Here is a 20,928-nt window from a genome sequence, read left to right on the forward strand (position 1 = left end):
GGGGTGGTGGAGGGGGGGGAGGGGGGTGGTGGAGGCGGGGAGGTGCTCAGGAGCCACAACAAAGCCACCATCCCAGGCCCCTGGAGAACCAGTGCAGGAACTGGCTGTGGGAGCTGCAGGCTCTGCAGCTTTTGCTTTGGAAAAGCAGCAGGAACGATGCAGCGAGTTCTGAGTTGCACACCAAGCATGACACATTCTTTATCTCATGTAACCCCACAACGCTTCTGGTATCCCCACTTTACAGAGGGGGGAACTGAACCTCAGAGAGGGCGGCCCTTGCCCTGGCTCACACCATAGGGAAGGGGGGTCTGGGACCTGCCCCTGGCGTGTCTGGTTGCAGCCCGCTGGCCTGGCAGTGGACGACTGAGCAAGCTGTGTGCTTGCTTTTTCCAGAATGCCCTCCCAGCCCCGTGCCAGAGCCCCCGTGCAGAATCCAGTTCCTTTGGGCTTTTTAGATGTTATTAAAATGTAGATTAGCCTGGGAGAGGCAATGCCTTCAGTGGGTGGCATTGACTGAGATGGCAGGACCCTAAGTAAGGAGAGAAGGAGGGGTCCCTGAGGGGGAGGTGAGGCCAGGGGGACCGCTGGTTCCAGGAGCAGGTTTTGCCAGGAAATGGGAGTGGAGAAGATGGCCATTATTCTGTGTACCTCTCCACCTGGCTGTCCTGCTCCCTGACCACTGACCACCCTCCACACCCCTCACCTCTAATCAAATGAACGAATCCCCCGATTCATTAAAAAATCATTTGCTGAGCATTTGTGTGCCAGGCCCAAAGCATGAGGCACGGAGCATGCAGGGATGAACCCGTGTCCCTTCCTTCGGGGGAGATGGCCATTATTCTGTGTACCTCTCCACCTGGCTGTCCTGCTCCCTGACCACTGACCACCCTCCACACCCCTCACCTCTAATCAAATGAACGAATCCCCCGATTCATTAAAAAATCATTTGCTGAGCATTTGTGTGCCAGGCCCAAAGCATGAGGCACGGAGCATGCAGGGATGAACCCGTGTCCCTTCCTTCGGGGGGATCCCAGTCTAGTGGGGGAGACTGGCCGCTCAGGAGGACACACAGCTGTGGGGGAAGGAAGCTGGTGCGTAGGGATGTGGGGGGCAGGGACAAAGATGTGTGCACAGAACTCTGAAATTCTGGGGGGCCAGGCGGGGAGGCCAGGGAAGGTTTTGGGAGGGGGCGATCTTAGCTCAAGTCTTCAAGGTTGAGTAGGTGGAGGCGGATGAAGAGCAGGGAAGGGCATCCCAGGTGGAGGGGATGGCGTGAGCACAGGTGTGGAAGGGGACATGCGGTGGCTTATTCTCAGAGACAAGAGTGGGATGCTGCTGGGAGGAAAGGGTAGGATAGCGGTGGTGAAACAGGCTGAGAGGCAGGCAGGAGCTAGGGGACGTGAGCTCACCCTGTGGTGCCCGGGGAGCCTGAGAGGGGTTTTAAGCAGAGGAGTGACAGAGGCGCTTTCGGTGTCCGCCCAGCCCGTGTGGCCTGCAGGCAGGGAGGAGAGTGGTCATTCACAAAGCCGTGTGCGCGAGGTGGAGGGCGGTTCTGGCCCCCAGCCCAGGTTTCCTGCAGGCGTCTCCCCGTGCCTGGGAGTGGGTGCTGCACGTGTCCCTCTCCATCAAGGAGACTGTGACTGGGACCCCTCCATGGAACTGGCCTTTCCCATGGTTGCATCGGGAGGTTGAGCAGACAGAGGAGGAGGGCTGAGGGCCACAGATCTCCCTCTAAGAAGACTTGGCGATGGTGTGGTGAGAAGACCGCTGCAGTGGGGTTTGGAGGCTCCTGCCCCGACCCCAGCCCTGGCACGGTGTGGCTGTATGATCTTGGGTCAGTTACTTCCCCCGCTGGTGGGGACTCAGTTTCCCCGGCCATCTTAGGATAACATCACCCGGTTCAAGGCTGAGTGCATGAGTGAGCTTATGCCCGGCTGCCCAGCCTCTGGCCCAGCCCTACCCACCTCCCTCGGCCAACTTCCCACACCCCGCTGCCAGAGTCTCCCGAGCTGTGTCTCCAGTCTGCTCGTCCAGACGGCCGAGGCCTGGGAAAGTGCACGAAACTTGGACGGTGAGGGCCAGAGTTCGAGTTGTGGCGCTGCCGCAAGCTTGCACTGTGACTTTGAGAAGTCACGCAGCTGGACAGCCTCCCTGATGAAAATTCTACCCAGTTTTCAGTGGTGACCCGGGTGGGGGTGGGCTGTCGCATTAACTGAGATGGGGCGTAAGAGAACCTTCCGGAGTGACAGTGCTTAGGCGAATGTATGCTTGTGTAAACATTTTTCAAGCTGAACACTTAAGATTTGTGCACTCTAGGCATGTCGGAATGTCAGATATATTTCAATATCTGAATGCTAATATTTTATTATATAAAATGATTATCATTTATGTATAATGTTAATAAGATATATTTCAATATCTGAATGCTAAAATGTTATATAAAATGATTATCATTTATGTATAATGTTAATATTTAATATGTAATATATTTATAGGTGATTAAGACAAACAGACAAAAGGTTTGCCCAGCTTTCTGGTTCCAGTGCCATCTCTCTCCATCCGTTCCTGTATTCAGCCCAGGCACAGGAGGTGAAGGAGACGCAGCTGCATGTGCTGCTGTGGAAGCTCAGCGGTGCGGGTGCTGCGGGGCTCCCATGCCATTAGCAGAGGCTCTCAGTGCTGGCTGCACATCACCCGGGGACGTCTGCATGCTTGTGCCGAGGGCCAGCTTCACGGGTGCGGGACCTGTGAGATGCTCGTTCTGTCACTGTCTGGAAATTCCTCACAATCGTTGATCCAGGGGACCTACAAATTATGTAGTTGGTCCTTCCTCCCACCCTTCCCCCAGAACAATAGACTCCGAGTCTCTGGGAGGTGAGACCTGGGCATCAGGGTTTCTTCAAAGCTGAGTTTCCTTCCAGGCACAGCGCTTATCCCCAGACTCTTGGCTGAAACAGAAGTTGGAGCCTAGTTCTCTAGACGCTTGTAACTGAGTTGGAATGATAAGACCTCGCACGTGAGAGTGTCTTATCAGTTCCCAGTGGCAGCAGAGGCAGCGAGCCATGAGGGAGCTCAGGGAAGAGAGGGGGATCATGGTTGTGGGGTGGGATGGTCAAGGAAGGCTTCATGGAGGAGGTGGCCCATGTGCCATCCCGAGAAGGGCGAGAGAAAAGAATGGGGGAGAAGAAAAGGTAGAGGCAGAACAACATTTAGGAAAGGGAAGGACTCATATGGGGGAAAGGGAGCCAGGCTAACTGGAGTGTGAGTGTGACTTGAGCAGAGATGTGGTTGGGAAGCCAGGGTGGGGCACGGTTGGGAAGCGCAGGAAATGACAGTCTGGGAAGTCAGAATCCTGGGGGCAGTGGGGAGCTGCTGGATGTTCTGGGTCCAAGGATAATGTACTCCGTGAATGCGCATTTGAATGAATAATCAAAAGGAGTGTTTCGGGGAGACTTAAGGGGGACCAGCCTACTGAGTCCCCAGGGTTTCCAGCCAGAACTGCGGCCACCTGTTCTTGCAGGCTCTGCACCCTCTTCCGGTCTGTGCAGGAACCTCGTGTCCCCTGCTGTGTGCTCTTGGGCCAGCAGCGACTAAAGCATCTCCAAGAACAGACACTGAGCAGACCATGTTCTCCCATTTCTAGGAACAGCGAGCGGGGGTGTGGGTGCTTCTGGTAAAAACGGGGCTCTGCTCTCCAGCCCACACCAGGCCTGCGGGGAGGCGGCCGTCCCTGCCATCGTGTGTTTCCCAGGGCTTGGTGGACACTTCGGTGCCTGGAGGGGAGTGAGGGTCCTGCCTGGGGTAGAGCAGCCTCCGTGTCTGAGTAGCCAGCAGCAGATCAAACGCCGATCTGTTTGTTTCTTAGTCTCCTGAAATATTTATGCAGGAAGATGAGAAAGGGGCTCTGTTTATTGAACGCATCCTCTGGGGAAGAAGCCACAGGGAACGGGCTGCTTCCCGTGTCAGAGCCAGTGAGCAGAGATGGAATTTCTTTGAGTTTAAAGCCAGACAGAGCCTGTGTACTTAAAAAGGAAAGGGGGAGGGGTGGTGGTGGATTTCTGGAGGGGACAGAAAGTCCTCTCAACCCCCTGCCTCTAGTCCCAGGAAAGCCTTTCAGCACATGCTTTCCTGGTGACTCCAAATAATAACAATTGAAATCTCAACCTAGTTTCTCTTCTGGGCGCTGTCTCTAACATGCTGTGTGACCATGGACAAGTTGCTTAGCCTCTCCGGATCTTTGTTTCCAACTCTGAAAAGAGGGAGGTATCAACCCAGTTCTGTGTGCCCCTTGGTAGTGTTTAGAGAGCCAGATGAGCTGTGGAACGGCTTTGCTCTGAGGCAGTGAGGGGGTAGGAAGAGGTGTAGGGAGCAGTGTGCCATGCAGAAGTCACAGCTATGCAGCGTTCAAGGACCGAGAACTGAATGGGAGTGGGACTTGGTGGCCAGCCCAGCCCGCAGTCTCAGCTGTGGCCTGTGGGGCCAGGCCAGAGGGAGGGCCCCCAAGACCCAGGCCCACCCTGGGCCCCTTTCCTTCTTCCTCCTCCAGCTGAGCTCTGCTGTCCCATGTCCCTGAGAATTCTGACAGGATTTCCTCCCAGGAAGGGGATGCGGGTGTCCGGTTTACATCCCCTGGGAGTTGCAGGCACCAAGGAGAAAAGCAGCACTTGCTCCTGACAATGGGATTGGCCTTGTCTTCAGATGGGAAAGTCTGTGGCTCCATGCCCTGAGCCTGTGGCTGGCCTCAGCTCGTCGCTGTCCACACTCAGGGCACCGGGACCCCTGCCCTCAGCTGGACCCCTGGCTGGGCCTTCTCCCAGGGTGGGAGTTCTGTTCCCAGCTCTGTGGCTGGCTGCTCTTCCTGTCTCCCCTGGTGGGCCTTGCTAGAGGAATAGTTAATAAGTTCTTAGCATTAGAACAGTCGGAACCTTAATACAAACTACTGTCTCCCAGGCACCCGCTCCCTGCCAGGCACTGCGCTGGCTCAGGGGACACAGAGGGACCGATTTCCCTGAACTTTAAGGAAGACGAGTTCTGCCTGGGAGGCAGGCAGATGCCAGTGCAGTGATTGGAACAGCGTGGGGTCCTGAAGCCACGGGCCACGGGCAGGCAGGACAAGGCCTCCTAGAGGGGTGGGGTTTGAGGGAAAGTCAGATTTAGGGAAGGGAGGAGCAGTGGGGTGCAGCATTAGTAAAGGCAAGGGCAGCGTGCTCCTGGGGTGTTCCAGAGCTTGGAGGTCACCCCGGGGGGTTTGAATGCGAAGGGCCAGGGGCTGCGAAGGTGAGGAGGAGGCTTGGGGAGTAGCTGGACAGGGGGTGAAGACGGAGGCTGGGCTAGGACTGCCTGAGTCAGTAACGAGCTTTTCCTGGGAAAGAGACATGAGGGAGTCACTAGATTACATGATAATACACACTCAGCGAGCACGTCCTGTGCTAGCCACGTTCTAGGTGAGGGCACATCAACATCCCTGAACAAGACACAGGAAGTCCCTGCCCTCAGGGGACTGGCCTGGAGGGTGGGGACACAGGACAGAGCACAGATATGCAGATATTCGGATGTCAGGTGGTGGTGAGCAGTATCCAAGCTAATGCAGCGGGGCCAGGGGTCAGAGCAAGGGGACAAGGCGGCTGTGAAAAGGGGACATTGGGGCCCAGAGGGGAGAGAGGGAGGCACGCGGTGGAATCTGGGAAGATCTTTCTGGCTGAGAGAGCAGCACGCTCACGGGCTGTGAAGAGGAGGCCGCCTCCCATTGAAGGGGCAGCCGTGAGGCCCTCTTTTGGGGAGCATCAGGGGAGAGGGGTAGACAGGAGGGAGAAGCTGGATCTGGCCACAGGGAGTCCAGCCCCCCACAGGCCGGCACTTGCTTCCTGTTCACTAATGTGTACTGACTGAGTTTTTGTTCTTGTCAATCCTCACCCGAGGGTATTTTTTTCCGTTGATTTTTAGAGAAAGTGGAAGCGAGTGGGAGAGACAGAGAGAGAAACATCGATGTGAGAGCGACACGTCGATTGGTCGCCTCCTGCACCCACTCCGACCAGAGCTGGGGATCGAGCCTGCAACTGAGGTCCATGCCCTTGACTGGAATCGAACCCGGGACCCTTCAATCCATGGGCCGACGCTCTAACCACTGAGCAACCGGCTGGGGCCTGACTGACTTTTTGAGAGTGGCCGCTTAGCAGAGGAAGGACAGGAGCAGGGAGATGATGCAGAATGGATCCTGGCAGCCACTCTGAGCTGATGAGGGACGGTGCCAGGGCTCAGGGGAAGAGGTATCTGCAGGCTTTGGTGGAAGGGAAGGGAAACAACAGCCAGGTGGTACCGGAACTTTCTGGAGAAGAACTGGATCCATGAGTCCACGGGGTGTGACCACAGCAGGGTTCCCACACCCCTCCCATGGGGCCCCATCAGCTCGCTGGCCTCTGACCTGGGCCTGTGGAGTGAGCGGAGCCTCACCGCCCACCTGCCCCCTGGAGGATGCTCCAAACTGGGCCGCGTCCTCCTACAGGGCCGGCAGGGCTCAGGGAGCCGCCGGGGCCGCCCTCCCCTGCCAGCCAGCCTCATCTGGCGCCCAACCTCATTAGTATTTTGAGCAGAAGCATATTTATTTTTTCCTGCAGGGAATTGGTGCCCTGCTTGTTTCAAATTGAGTAAAACCAAAGAGCAATTAAGAGGCACCGCCTTCTTGGGTCAAGGAGAAGTGACGGAGGGAGCGGCGGTGCTGGCAGCCGGGCCGTCTGTTCTGGGCTGGCTTGGGTTTGGAGGGGCGAGGAGGGAGGTGCTGTAGGATTCGCACCCTTCGGTATCAGAGTGCTAATGACGAATGTTTGTGTAGTTGCTGACCATGTTCCGGGGTCCGTGCTGTTTTACATGCATCTTATCACCCTTTCAACGGTCTTAGGCACAGGGTGGGGTGCTTCTGCCATGTCCATTTTGTGTCTGAGGAAACTGAGCTCAGAGGAGTTAAGCAACATGCCAAGGTCGCACAGCTACTGCACTGAGATAGAGCTCGGATCCCTTGCTCTTAGCTGCCTGGCTCTTTGCCCCTCAAAAGCATTGCATTGGCCAATAGAACTCCCTAATGTCTGATTCTCTCCCATCAAAAATATAAAAACAATGAACAAAAAGCTCTCGTGGCTATGGATGTGGAGGCTTCAGTGCAGTTACTGAGGTGAACCAGGGCAGAGAGGAGCCCCTGGCTGTGCTGCGGCCTGTCCCTGCCCCTCTCTGGGACCTGCACAGTTAGACACCCATTGCTCTTGGCCAGCCTGGGGGCAGCGGACTAGTTAGCGGGCCTTGTGGTGGTCCAAGCGACAGGCCCGAGCCAGCCTGGTGGGAGCAGCAAGGGCTGGAGAGGAAACAGGACGCGGGGTGGTGTTGGTTGAAGTCGGTGGAGGTGTGTAGTATGAAGTAGAAATCAGTGGATGACTGGGGCTCCTGGCCTTGCCCTTGAAGGCGACGGAGAGCCACGAGGAAGAAGTGGCTCTGGCCAGTGGCCTGTGTTCCAGATCCAGCCCCTCCCTCTGCAACTGGACCATCTACCTTGTGCCACAGACTTGGTAGCTTTTCAAGCATTTTCAGTTCCAGAAAATCAGATTCTGCAGAGGCCGAAGCTCGGTGCCTCAGGCTCTGCGGGCAGCATCTGGAGAGGAGGGGTGGCAGCTGGAGAGGAGGTTGGCAGCTGGAGAAGAGGTTGGCAGCTGGCTAGAATTGGTGTGTCCTGCTCTGGGGGAACTGAGCTGGGTTCCTGGAGAGAAAGGGGTGGGGAGGTGGAGGGGGAGGAAAGGAGGGAGGGAGGAAGGGAGGGAGGGAGGGAAAACAAACAGGATCTTTGCCATCTCAGCTCCTCTATCATGCAGGGTCAGTGATTTTTACTAATAACCTCCTGGAAAAAAATTGATCCAAGGACAGAAATCTCATTTTCTCAGGAGAGTAGGCCTGCTTTTTAAAAAAGCCTGGACTTTAGAAAAGCCAGGGAGCTGAGTGCCCCAGAGAGGCAAGTCCCTGCCTGGTGAGCTTCTCCCCAGAGCCATCAGGCGGGATGGTCCCTCTGTAGCAGCCTTCTCTCTCCAACTCCTCATTTCCCCCTTTTCACTCTACAGCAGACCTAACTGCCCCCCTCCCTCCGCTCTCTTTGCTGGGCACCGAGGGGCTAGGCTGCGAACGGATCTGTGTGAGGACACTGCGGGGTTGGTGCAGAGCCTTGCCAGGAGAAAGTTTCTACTCCGACCAGGCCTGCAAAGCCTTCCCCGCCTCTGGCTTCCCACCATTTACCTCCTTGGCCCAGGCCCAGAGCCTGCCCTCCAGCCACACTAGTCTGCTTGCTGCCCTCAAACTCGTGCTTTTTTCTTCTCTCTACTTTCAAGGCCCAGCCAAAAGGCCACCTCCTCCATGGAGCCTTCTCTGATCTCTCCTCACAACATACTGTCCTTCCCATGTCACAGCCGTGTTGAGATCATTGTAGCTGCCCACACCCTGTCTCCCCAGCCAGAGGACGAGGCCTGTGCCCTGCGTGGGAGGAAGCATGCGATGTCATGGATCCCATGGCGTGTTCCCTCGTGTCTGGCTCATAGACGTTCCAGTAGAGAATTCTGAATGACGTATTTGTGTTTTCCGCGTGGATAGAAGGATCTATTCTGCTCATGCCACGTAGCTTTAGCCGTGTGAGATGCATTTGTTGGCTAATCCATCAGAGGGTGCAGAAGAAAGGATCCCGAAGGGCCTGGGACCTACACAGGGAGCTTATTCTTCCTTGCTCCCACCCCCCAGCACTGCTCACAAAGAGGCTGTGCTGCCCCTGAAGAATTCTGAAGGAGGGAGAGTGCTCCCCAGTGCCTCCAGGCCTCCTGCCCAAGACAGGCTGCAGCCTGGTGACCTCGTGACAGCAGTGTGCTCTCCTGGGGCGCTGCGCTCCCCTGGGAGGCTGCCATATGCTTTCCGGACGTCCGGGTCTCATTAAGTCCAATTCAGAATTTCATCTTGTCTAATTGTGCCTGAGGCCTGAGTGAATTCAGGGACTATTAGCCGGGCTCTGTGGACCCAGTCTCCATGGCAACGGAGGATGCACCCTAATGAACTTCATCCTCGGAGACCGACTCAGGGGTCCCCTGCCTGCCCCTCTGTGTGGACTGCTGCTGCTGTCCCTGCTGCTTGGTGGAGGCCCCTTCCACAGGGAACTGGGCTGCGCGAAGGGATGGAGGCAGCCTGTGCTGCAGCCATTGCGACCCCTGTGGTGTAGCCACAGTTCCTCCCAGGACTGCAGGGATAAAAAGTACTTACAGATGATCCAACAGCCTTATTGCTGGCTGGCGTTCCCCTTCCCTTCCCAGACAAACAGCCCTTCATCCAACATGTGCACATGCGCGCACACTCACAGAACCAATGATTTAAGTGCCATTTGTTTTGTAAATCTTTAAAATGTGGAAGTTGCACTCCTCCTTGGAGGCCTGGCTCAAATGCCACCTCATTCAGGACACCTTCCTGGAATGTCTGTCTCTCTCAGCCCCATTCTATCTCTGTGCTTGGTTTGTGCCTCAGGGACGTTTCCAGCACACCCTGCCAGGAGTGGTTTGCTGAGTACACATCAAGATTGCTTTGCACCAGGTGACAAGCTCCTAGCATGGGAACCCCCTGCCTTCCTCTCTGGAGCCCCAGACCGGGACCTCCATGGGGCTTAGTCCAAAAGAGAAAGGGGTCTTTGCTAACCTGTCTGTGCTTTTGGAGCTTCTCTGTTGAGGTGGCTCCCAAGGGCCTTCAGAGAGCCTCCTGTGACTGTGGGTCATGCTAGGAGGCGGGTGCTTTGCCTTCCCTACCAGAGAACGAAGGGGGCACCCTAAAACTGGGCCTTTGGCGAAGGAATGCAAAAGAAAAGGAGACTTGAAGTGAGAACAGTAAGCTGGGGACAGCTCTGGCCCAGCCCCAAGCATCCTGGCCGCTGGGCCCCTGACCCCTGGCCCTCCAGCCCCCCAGCCTGGTCCCCCAGAGGAAGACCATGCAGTGAGGGAAGAGGGTTGGGAGGGAGAGATGCAAACCCAGAGATTTCTCCACACCCAGCACACCTCCCTCTGAGCTGTCCTGCTGAGTCTCAGTTCCAGAAATGACCTGGAGAGACAGGAATGAGTGGGGAGGAAGCTGCCTTCTGACTTTTAATTAAAAAGGACAGGACACCTCCCTGCTGACCTTTGAGGCAGTGACACTCCCTGCGGAGTTGTGTGTCTTCATCAAGGGGGATGGTGGTGTGCGAGTGTGTGGGTGTGAACAGCTGACAGACCCAAGTGGAGATTGAACCTCTATCCAGAAAGCTGTTTCCTATATGCTTCTCCACAGCCCCTCCCCTTAATACAATGAATTTTTTTAAAAAATATTTTTTTATTGATTTCAGAGAGGAAGGGAGAGGGAGAGAGAGATAGAAACATCAATGATGAGAGAGAATCATTGACCAACTGCCACCTGCACGCCCTCTACTGGGGATCGAGCCCACAACCTGGGCATGTGTCCTTGACCAGGATCGAACCTGGACCTTTCCATCCGCAGGCCCACTATCAACCTGAAGAAGTAGAAATGAATGAACGAGACATTGTTCATTGGCCTCCAGGGCTGTGGGGAAGGCTGGCACCAAGAGGTCGCGGGGCCTGCCTATCACTAGGGCTTTATCCAGCCAGCATCCCTGAGCACTCCCGTGTGCACAAGGATAAAGTGATGAATGCGGCAGACTTGTCTGGCCTGCAGGGAACTTACAGTCAAGGGCACTGCGGGGCTGCGTGGCACAGGGTCTGACCAGGCCACTGGTGCTGCATGGTGTGATGGTTGCCAGGATGAGGGAGGTACGTGGGGACCCAGAGGAGGAGCGGCTGACTCAGTCTGGGGGGACCGGGTGGTCAGCCTGAGGAAGTGGCCCTGAGCAGAGTCCTGAAGGAGGATTTGGCCAAGTGAACAGCTGGGAAGAATGATCAAAGTGGGGGGGGAATGGGGAAGGTGGCAGGTGCAAAGGCCTGGAGAAGAGAGACAAAGGCTTTGGGGAACATGAGGAAGTTAAAGGCAGTGGGAGCATGGATGGGCTGTGGCGGGGCCCAGGCTAAGAAGGGCCAGCAGAATCCAATGCGTGAGGGCCAAGGACTTGACCCTGCAGGTGAGGGAGAGACTGCTTACTGCAGGGGAGCAACATCAGATTTATGTTTTAATAACATCACATTGGCATGTATTTTTTTATGATCAAAAAACAAAAATATCAGTTTTTTTTCATTTAAGGTCACACTTGGTGCTGTGAAAGGGAACAGTGAGAGGCAAGGAGGCTATTGCAGTAATTGGGATATTTGGCCCAAGTTAAGTCTGACCCTGGACACACACATTTAACCTAGATGTTTTAATTCACCTTGCTAGAGAAATTCCAGGCCACTAAGAGAGAGATTAGCCCCCAAAGGGATCTGGCTACTCTTTATAATGCGTGTCTTTAACTCTTCTCTATCCCTATCATGTACCAAGCTAAGCAGGATCCAGCTCATCGCCATGGTTCCCAGGGCTCTGGTTGGTGGGGGTCCCGGGGTTTTGCCTTCTATGGTGTGTCTCCTCCTTTTATTGCCCCCTTTGGGGTAAGGATGAGAGGTGGGAGTTTCATGAAGGGAGGTTCAGTAAGACAAGCAACCTAAGAACACCTAGAGGCGATTCCTCTCTGTTCTCCAGTAGAACTATTTCATGGAAGCATGCCTGTGTGCTGAACAAGGAGAGACTGCTTGTATAAATCTTGCAAGCACACATTTATTTCCCCTGTTGGGACATGTATAATTTTTTTTCCTAGAAGGGGACATACAGCTTTGCAATCTCTTGCCTAGAAGCAGTTGCCCCATTGGATTAACACCATCTGCTTCCCCTGAGCAGGAAGGTGTTAAAAAGCCTCCTGCCCACTGAGGATTTGTCAAAGGTCTGTTAGGATAGGAGGTGAGAGCTGTCAGGTGGCCAGGGCTCAGGGAGCACAATGGGGAGAGAGCAGTGGGTAGGATGGTCGAGTTAGGATGCAGAATTGTCCTATGCACCATTGGGCTCCCAGGGCTAACACAGTGCCTGGCTCCTAGGAGGTGCTTACTAAACTAGTTGCTGGACAGCTGAGTGGCCGACCAAATGAATGAATGAGCTGAATGAATGAATGGAAGAGTACATACAGATGGTGAAAGTTGGCCATCCAAATAATCATAATCTACTAAGAGAAAACATGCTTGTTAATAATGCTCATAGGAGACCTGATGACAAAGGAGCCTTTATAGAGGATGAGCTGCACGGATAGTGCAAAGTCATCTGGAAGATGTCACGAGTCTGCATTTCTCTGAGCAGAGTTCGGTTGGTGTGGTGTTATGGACTGAATTGTGTCTCCCCCAAATTCAAATATTGAAGCCATAACTGCCAATGTGACTGTATTTAGAGACAGGGCCTTTAAGGAGGTGTTAAGGTCAAACCAGGTCATAAAGGTGGGCTTCTAATACCATAGGACTGATGCCCTTATAAGAAAAGGAAGAGACACCAGGAATGTGTGGTACACAGAAGAAAGGCCTTGTGAAAGGCCTTCGTCTGCAAGCCACGAAGAGAGGCCTCCACAGAAACCAAGCTGCTTGCACCTTGATGTTAGATGTCCAGCCTCCAGAACTGTGAGGTTGTTTAAGCCATCTAGGCTTTGGCACTCTGTTGTGGCAGCCCTAAGAGACTAATACACATGGGGACCCTGGATCTGAGTTGGGAGGTCAAGGTGGATGGAACCTGGAGATATGAGAGCTGTGTGATAGAATTCAGAAGGCTGCTGGTCTCCTGTGGAGGCTCATATGGAACATGCACACCCAGGAGATTCAGAAGAAGAGCCCTTGCTGTGGAGTCAGCCTGCCGGGGCCCAAGTCCTGGCCCTTTCTACCGTCCAGGTGTGAAGTCCTGGATGGTTTTAAACCCTCAGTTTCCAATCATAGTAGTCACTATGCTAACTCCTTGTACGGTGAGCATGAAATTTCATTTACATCTGTACAGCAGAGCCAGGCTTGGGTAATCCTCAGGAAACCCACACTGTTCCTCTTTATCCTTGCAGGGTCTGCTCTTCCGTGTTGTCACCCTGGGTGCTCCCTTCTCTCAACACACATTCCAGGGGCCCCAGCCATGGGTCAGAACATTTTGGGACCTGCTTTCAGTACCCATCAGCTTTTGGTATCAGCTTCTAAGGTCGAGAAATCAGTTTGACACTTCATGGCCAGCCTCCCCCACCCCCAGACCATCTTCCCCACCTTGAAAGAACCAAGCTTATGTCTGAAAGATTCTGTCTAGATTGTGGCGAAGGAGAGCAACCCTATTAATGAAGAACAAAGACAGGCCCTCACTGAGGATGTCCCTAAGGATGCCTTTCCAGTTCTATGTGGAATTTCACACCAGGAGTTTAAAGGTTATTTTTAACAAATATGTTTTTATTGATTTCAGAGAGAGAAAGGGAGAGGGAGAGAGAGATAGAAACATCAATGATGAGAGAGAATCATTGATTGGCTGCCTCCTGCACACTCCCTACCGGGGATGGAGCCCGCAACCCTGGGCATATGTCCTGACTGGGGATCTAATCGTGACATCCTGATTCATAGGTTGATGCTCAACCACTGAGTCAGACCGGCCGGGCAAATGGTTATTTTTTTTTTAAGATTTTTAAAATATATATTTTATTGATTTTTTACAGAGAGGAAAGGAGAGGGGATAGAGAGTTAGAAACATCGATGAGGGAGAAACATCGATCAACTGCCTCCTGCGCACCCCCTACTGGGGATGTGCCCACAACCAAAGTACATGCCCTTGACTGGAATCGAACCTGGGACCCTTCAGTCCCCAGGCCGACGCTCTATCCACTGAGCCAAACCGGTTAGGGCAAATGGTTATTTTTTTTTTTAAACGTGGTGGTGAAGTGTGGGATTTGATCTCAGTAGTGTAACTAGAACATGTGCTTGCCCTTTTCAGGGAGCATCATGGAAAGGCCAGGGTCTAAGCATGTATATGCCGTGATGAAAACAACAACCTCACATTCAGCCTGAGCTCCTCATGCCAACATCTGACACTTAGAAAGCATGTCATCGGGGAACTCTGGAAAGGTGGAATTATAGGTGCTTTTCTTTTATTTGGTTACACAATTCCGTGTTTGGCTTTCTATAATGTACATTTATTACATTGATAATTAGGAGAAGATTAAGCAAAATTTTAAGAAGTCTTTTAAAAAAAGAGTCTGACTGGTGTGGCTCAGTGGAGATCACCGGTTCGGTTCCCGATCAGGACACATGCCTGGGTTGTGGGCTCGATCCCCAGTGAGGAATATGCAGGAGGCGGCAGATCAATAGTTCTCTCTCATCAATGTTTTTATCTCTCTATCCCTCTCCCTTCCTCTCTCTCTCTAAAAAAATCAATAAAAATATATATTTTTAAAAAGCCCTTAGGACTAAGCTTGCCAATGCCTTTCCCGTCCCCCTCCTCTTAATAAAAAAAAAAAAAGGAAAAACTCCAAATTCCCAGGTGCTCAGGACTGTCCCGAGAATCATAGGTGGCATATCCCAAAGTTGTATAAGCCATTATCAAAGACACATAAAAGTAAAGGAATATCACCCTTTTGGAGAGCAATTTGGTACCGTGCATCACAAGCTATAAAAATGTCCAAATCCTGTGGCCTAGTAATCCCACTCCTGGGATGGTGTCCAAAGGAGATAATCTAAAGGCAGGGAAGGCTCTGTGCACAAAGATGCTCATCGCACGTTATTTGTAGCAATTGAAACATGGAAGCAAAATAAAGGCCTCACAACAAGGGACTGGCTCAGTAAATTAGGCAGCATTTGTTCAAGGAACATTCTGCTGCTGTTAAAACTCATACCGACATGCCATCCCAATGTGGGAGAATGTTCCTGCTAAGTTAAGAAGGTGGCTTACAAAGCTGTATGCGCACCATGGTTATAACTGTGTAAAAGTTCTTTGGAAAATACAGATGCTCTTAGACTGAAAAGTGAAGGGAGATGTGACGAGACCTAGGTTGTGGGATGTGCAGCCGAGTGGACGAAAGTCCCATTTGCTGGGAGTCATGGTGGCAGAGGAGGAGCAGATTGGGGTGGGGGAAGGATCAGTAGTTAGTGCCCGGCATGCTAGGTCGGAGATGTTGGGGAGAATCCAAATGAACGGATATGAAGCTCAGAAAAGAGACCCGGGCTGGGGGTGGAACTGTCGGAGCCATCAGCTTGGTGATGGCATTTAGGTCCCGGAGTGTGGATGACGTCAGGCAAAGAAGAGGTGAATTAGAATCTCTGAGGTAGGGTTGGCCCAGTGGGGGTGGGTGTTGAAGTGAGAGTGGCTGGGCGAGAGCTAGAAGCTCTCCGTGGCTGAGACTGAGAAGGGGAACAGCCTTCAGAGAAGGTGTGGCCAAGGGAAGGTCAAGGAAGAGGGAGTGGTCACTGCACCAAGCGCCGACCAGAGGGCAAGTGTGAGGCCTTGGCCTCTGGATTCAGCAGCGTGGATGAGGCCCTTCCAGCTCTGGGATTCCATGACTCAATCGCCCCGCAGAGCCCAGCACAGGGCCTTACACGCGGGCGACAGGCTGTAGGCGTCTATTGTGTTGAACTGAACAGGACAATTGTTCATCAGTCGCTTTTCGTAAAGTAAACATTTTCCATACCCCAAATTCTGGCTCCTGGTCTGCAGGATTTTTGCACGGCTTCTGGGTGGAAGAGGCCATGTAGAAAATGCAGTTTGGATATAGAAACAGTGAAATGACAGAGATGCTTTGATAGCTCATGGATGAGTGTGGCAGAATATTTGAAACTGGGACAGACACAGAAATGTCTGGACCAAAACTGGACATGGGGTGACATTGTCCCCAGTATCTCTGGTCAGCGCCAGTCTGGCTCCGGGTAGAGAGTGAGTTCCTTGAGCACAGAGGGCTGGGCAGGAAGGCGTTCTTGGCATCCCCTGGAGCTGCTGGCACGGAGCAGGGGTTTTGTAGGTGCCCTGTACGTCCTCCATCAATTTGGATTAATTCAGAGCCACAGAAAGGACACCACAGGGAGACACCTTCCCCAAACGTCCTGAGCCCCTCCTGGCATTCTCCCCCGATCACCAGGCTGGAGACAGATATTGGGCCTTTGGAGCAGGTAGAGGGGCTGGCAAGGGGCCGCCTGGCTGTTGTGGGTCAGGCATGCAGACAGGGCACACCAGGATAGCTTGACTCTGTTTCACAACGTCTGGAGTCCCAGCTAGGAAAACGCAAATGGTTAGGAAGTGATTTGAACATCTGAGAGGTGGAATCTTCCAGAAGTTTCTTCACTCTCATGTCTAGTGCCTGGACTGGGATGATTTGAAGGCAGGGCACAGCTGGGCTGTGGATCAGAGCATCTACACCTGCCATCTCTGTGTGGCCTGGGCTTCCTGGCGACATGGCAGCCTCTGAGCAGTCAGATTTCTTGCAGGATGACTTGGAGCAAGTGTTCCAGCGAGCAAGGCAGAAGAGGCATGACCTCTATGACCTAGTTCCAGAATCACACAGGTTACTTCTACCCCAGATTCAAGGGGAGGGCCCATAGAACCCGCCTGAGTCTTTCCAAAAAGTGCATCTCTGGCTGTCACTTCCAGCCTTCCCCTAAGGGTTGTCAGGCTCAGTCTCTGGGAACAGACATGATGTTTTTGTCCCTGCCTTTCCTGAGACCCTAGGGTCTTTATCATCTTTCAGTCAAAACCAAATGCCTTGGCCCTGACCAGTGTGGCTAGGTGGGTTGGGTGTTGTCCCATGCACCAAGAGGTCGCAGGTTCAGTTCCTGGTCAGGGCACATGCCTGCATTTCGAGCTCAATCCCTGGTAGGAGGTGTACAGGAGGCAGTCAATCGATGTTTCACTTTCATATCGAAGTTTCTCTCTCTCTCTCCTCCCTTTCTCTCTAAAGATCAATAAAAATATAAAAAACAACAACAAAGAAAAAAATGCCTTCCAGCCTAGCATCTCATGAAGTTGGGGCTTGGGAATGAAGGACCATGTGTGCACAGAGGCCACCCTAGGGCTCAGCTGCAGCTACTGGCCTACAACTAGGGAAGGGGTGCAATGCTGCCCTTGCAAGAGGACTTATCACACTTTTCCTGCAACCGGCCCCTGGGCCAGTGTTTCCCTTCCCTTGGATGGAGGCAACCGAAACCAGGCCTGGTGGCCTCACCCCGACCACTGCAGGCCCGGAGCTAGCAGTCCGAGGCAGGCAGTGCTCAAGGGGGCAGCGAGCAAGGTCTGGCCTCCTGTGGCTGGCTGCCCACGGCCAGACCTGAGGGGCAGTAGTTACAGTTTCCAGGCCCCTGGGAAAAAGGCCAGCAAGGCAGGTTCTCCCTCCCCCACGCTCTGGTTCCTGGAAGCCTTCGGCCTTGGGGACAGCTCCCCTGGCCAGGCCCATCTGTGCATGCTGACCGCAGGCTGGCGGGGGCTCAGCTTTGTGTGTGTGTGTGTGTGTGTGTGTGTGTGTGTGTGTGTGTTGGTGCATTTCTGTTTTTCAAGGATTTGGCTCTTTGTGCAGTGAAGGGATTTTGGAGCAGAATCTGAAGATCAAAGGTCAGGGAACATCTCCCCTCTGTTCCTCCTCTCCTAGAGAGGGAATGCCCCCAGGAACCAGAATGTTTGAATCCTGAACGGTTGGAGCCTCAAGGCTTTGTTCTTGGAACCTCAAGGCTTTGTCCAGACTCCCACGTGCCCGTGCCCATGCCTGTGCCCATGCCCTCTCCCACACTTCCCACAGTGTGAGTGAAGGGGCTCCGGGAGAGGCCTTGGGATTCTTCCTCCTCCTCCTCATCCTCACCATCATCATCTGCCTCCCGTGTCCACCATTCCAGCCCTCCATCCAACCATTCACAAGCATTGTGACAAGGAGTTATTTACTCAAACTCCTATTCAGTGCCAGGCATGTAGAGAACTCAAACTCAGGCCCCGTCCTCAAGGGCAGCAGAGAGGAAATGGACTTGCAGTAACAGCCTTGCAGCGGGCGTTGCAGGCTTAGGGTGTGAGCAGACGGGGCAGGGAGAGCGGAAAGGAACTGTGGCCGCAGGAATGACCTGAGTGTGGGCCTTGTGAGGACCAGGCACAGCCGTGCTGCGGGGCGTAAGTACTATGTCCTCGTCATTCAGCGTCCCCTGTCTCGAGCTCTTGCTTCCAGAGGGGAGAGAGGACCTGTGAACAGGGTCACACCAGGCCCACAGGCACCGTCTTTCTTCCTTCCCCCACGGGGCCGATATGTAAGAAGAGGGCCCTGGCTGCATGAGCTCCGGGACAGGGGATCAGTTTGTGGCCCACATCAGGCATCTCGGCAGGAGGTAATGAGAGCCTGAACCAGAGCAGGGGTGATGGAGAGGAAAAGGAAGGGACATCTCTGAACTCGGGGGCCTGGCCTTGCCTCCCGCCTGGCAGCTGCCCAACACAAGAGCAGCTGGACCGCCTGTGATGGACGATTTCCTTGCAGATGGGGAAGATGTGGAGTTGGAAGTCTTCCTCTCCTCTTCGCTGCGGGCCTCCCAGCTCTTCCCGATGCCAGTCCTGGGCCCGCTGTTCTGGCCACTGGCCCCCTCACTACTGTTCATTTCCCAGAGCATCTGTGTGACTTAAGCAAAGGCATAAAAGCTGCTGGTGGAGGCTGCTGCTCAGCTGCCCTGGGGTGAGCTGGGGTCAGGCGATGAGGACATGGGGCTGGAGACCTGCCTTTCGCCACACGCCATGTGGATGGGCCTTTTGGGCCTCGTCACTGGCAATGATGGCAGACAGGATGGAATGGGGCGGGGAGTGTGAAGAGGTCCGTCCAGTACACTGGCTGGACCCGGAATCCGTATGAGTCATCCAGACGGGCCAGCTAGCCCATCCCAGGGGCCCTGTAATTGTGCAACCAGCCTCTCCCTTCCACCTCCCAGTTTTCTTGGTAGAAACCAGGCCACAGACTCTGGCACAGAGAGAAAAATGAATGTGGTGACGATTTCATTTGTTATTCAGAATTAACTAGGTCAGTGGTCGGCAAACTGCGGCTCGGCAAATTGCAGCTCGCGAGCCACATGCGGCTCTTTGGCCCCTTCAGTGTGGCTCTTCCACAAAATACCGGCTCTTCCACAAAATACCGACTTGTGCACATGGGCCACGAAGTTTCAATCGCACTGTACGTGCGCGCCTGCACGTGGTATTTTGTGGAAGAGCCACACTGAAGGGACCAAAGAGCCGCATGTGGCTCGCGAGCCGCGGTTTGCCGACCATGGAACTAGGTGAATATTTATGGAGCACCTCTTCCTGGGTACGTATTGAATATCTGTCCAAAAGGAGTGCTATCCTCAGGGAGCTGCAGTCCTCTGGCCCCAGCCAGGAGCCCCCAGGAAATGTGGATGGATGTAGCTTGTAAGAGTTGCTGGGGCTCCGCAGGATGGCATGGGGTCTCCAGTGCCTGGTTTACAGAGCAAGTGCTGCGCCATTGCCACCCTGAGGTTCTGCGTTTTCCTCACGAGCCTGTGCAAGAAGGGCTGGGGGCTGCCTTAGGTCCCGGTGCACCCCTTCACTGCTGCTCCTAATTTGACATCCAAGACCCCTTGCTGCTGGCCCCACACATCCTCTGGGGCTTATTTCCCACGCTGGTCTCCAGACTCCCTTGTTCCAGCAACAACAGGCTCCTTGCTCTTTCCCCGATGGCCCATGAACTTTACCCTCTCTCCATTCATGCCTTTGTTTGTGCTGTTTCCTCTCTCGCCCCTGGTTCTCACTCAAATCTGGAATCTGAGTCAAGCCAAGCAGACTCCCAGGCCAGGTTTTCCTCAACCCCTTCCCCATCGCTCTGTCCTCCTCAATCAGGCATTGTTCTGACTCTTACTCAAACTCGCAGTTATCTAACCCAAACACTCATTGGGTTGTGGGTTCTTTGAAGGCAAAAGCGGCGCTCTTTTTCTCAGAGGGAAGCTGAGGCCCAGTGAGTTAACTTGGGTTGGCCTCTCAACTCAACCACTGTGACCTTGGGCAGATGACCTAACAGGCCTGAGCCTCAGGGTTGTTGCCTGTCGGATCGGGAAAATAATACCTGCCTCCTAGGATTGTCACTAGGGATAGGGTAGCTCCATGCCTGACAACTAGTAAATGTGCTAGAAGTGTGGTTCCCTCCTCCCCTTCCTCTGTGCAGCTCCTGTGGTCTTAATGCTGTGCCTCACACAAGTCAAATGCTCAGTAATTGTTTGATGAATAAAATGAGTGACTTGAGCTCAGAAATAAACCCAAGATACATAGTCAACTAATTTTCTGTAAGGTCACCACAAATGCATGATGGGGAAAGGACACAGGCTCTTCAATAAATGGTGCTGGGAAAACTGGATATCCACATGCAGAAGAATGGATCCTTATCTTATAGCACACACAGAAATTAATTCAAAATTGGTTACAGACTTAAATATAAGTCATGAAAGCGTAAAACTCCTAAAAGAAAACATAGGCAGTAAGCTCCTTGACGTTGGCCTTGGCACTGATATTTTTGGATGACACCAAAAGCTCAGGCAACAAAAGCAAAAATAAACAAGTGGGACTACATCAAACTAAAAAGTCTGCACAGCAAGGGAAACCATCTACAAAATGGTTTCCTACAGAGAACATACTTCCAAACCGTATATCTGAACAGGAATTAATATCCAAAACATAAAAGGAACTCGCACAACTCAATAGCAAAAAATAAAAAACTCAAAGAATGGGCAAAAGATTTGCCTAGACTTTGTTCCCAAAGAAGATATACAAATGGCCAACAGGCGTATGAAAAGGTGCGCAGCATCACTAATCATCAGGGAAATGCAAACAAAACCGCAATGAGCTATTTCCCCACACCCATCAGGATGGTTATGATTTGAAAAATCATAGGTTATTGTTGGCAAGGACATGGAGAAAAGGGAACCCTTGTACATTGTTGGTGCGAATGTAAATTGG

At 53.2% G+C, this 20,928-nt stretch overlaps 1 long non-coding RNA gene across 1 annotated transcript; it reads right to left on the bottom strand.

The window, feature by feature from the left end:
- Positions 1-8,358: 8,358 nt before the first annotated feature.
- Positions 8,359-15,697, bottom strand: LOC106725393. The gene is made up of 3 exons (XR_001361277.1): positions 15,687-15,697; positions 10,053-10,058; positions 8,359-8,392 (listed from the first exon to the last, which is right to left on the bottom strand). It is a non-coding gene; the product is annotated as an uncharacterized LOC106725393 (long non-coding RNA).
- Between the last annotated feature and the right edge of the window lie 5,231 nt (positions 15,698-20,928).

This window comes from Myotis brandtii, unplaced genomic scaffold, assembly GCF_000412655.1.
Source record: "Myotis brandtii unplaced genomic scaffold, ASM41265v1 scaffold160, whole genome shotgun sequence".
Lineage (NCBI taxonomy): Eukaryota > Metazoa > Chordata > Mammalia > Chiroptera > Vespertilionidae > Myotis > Myotis brandtii.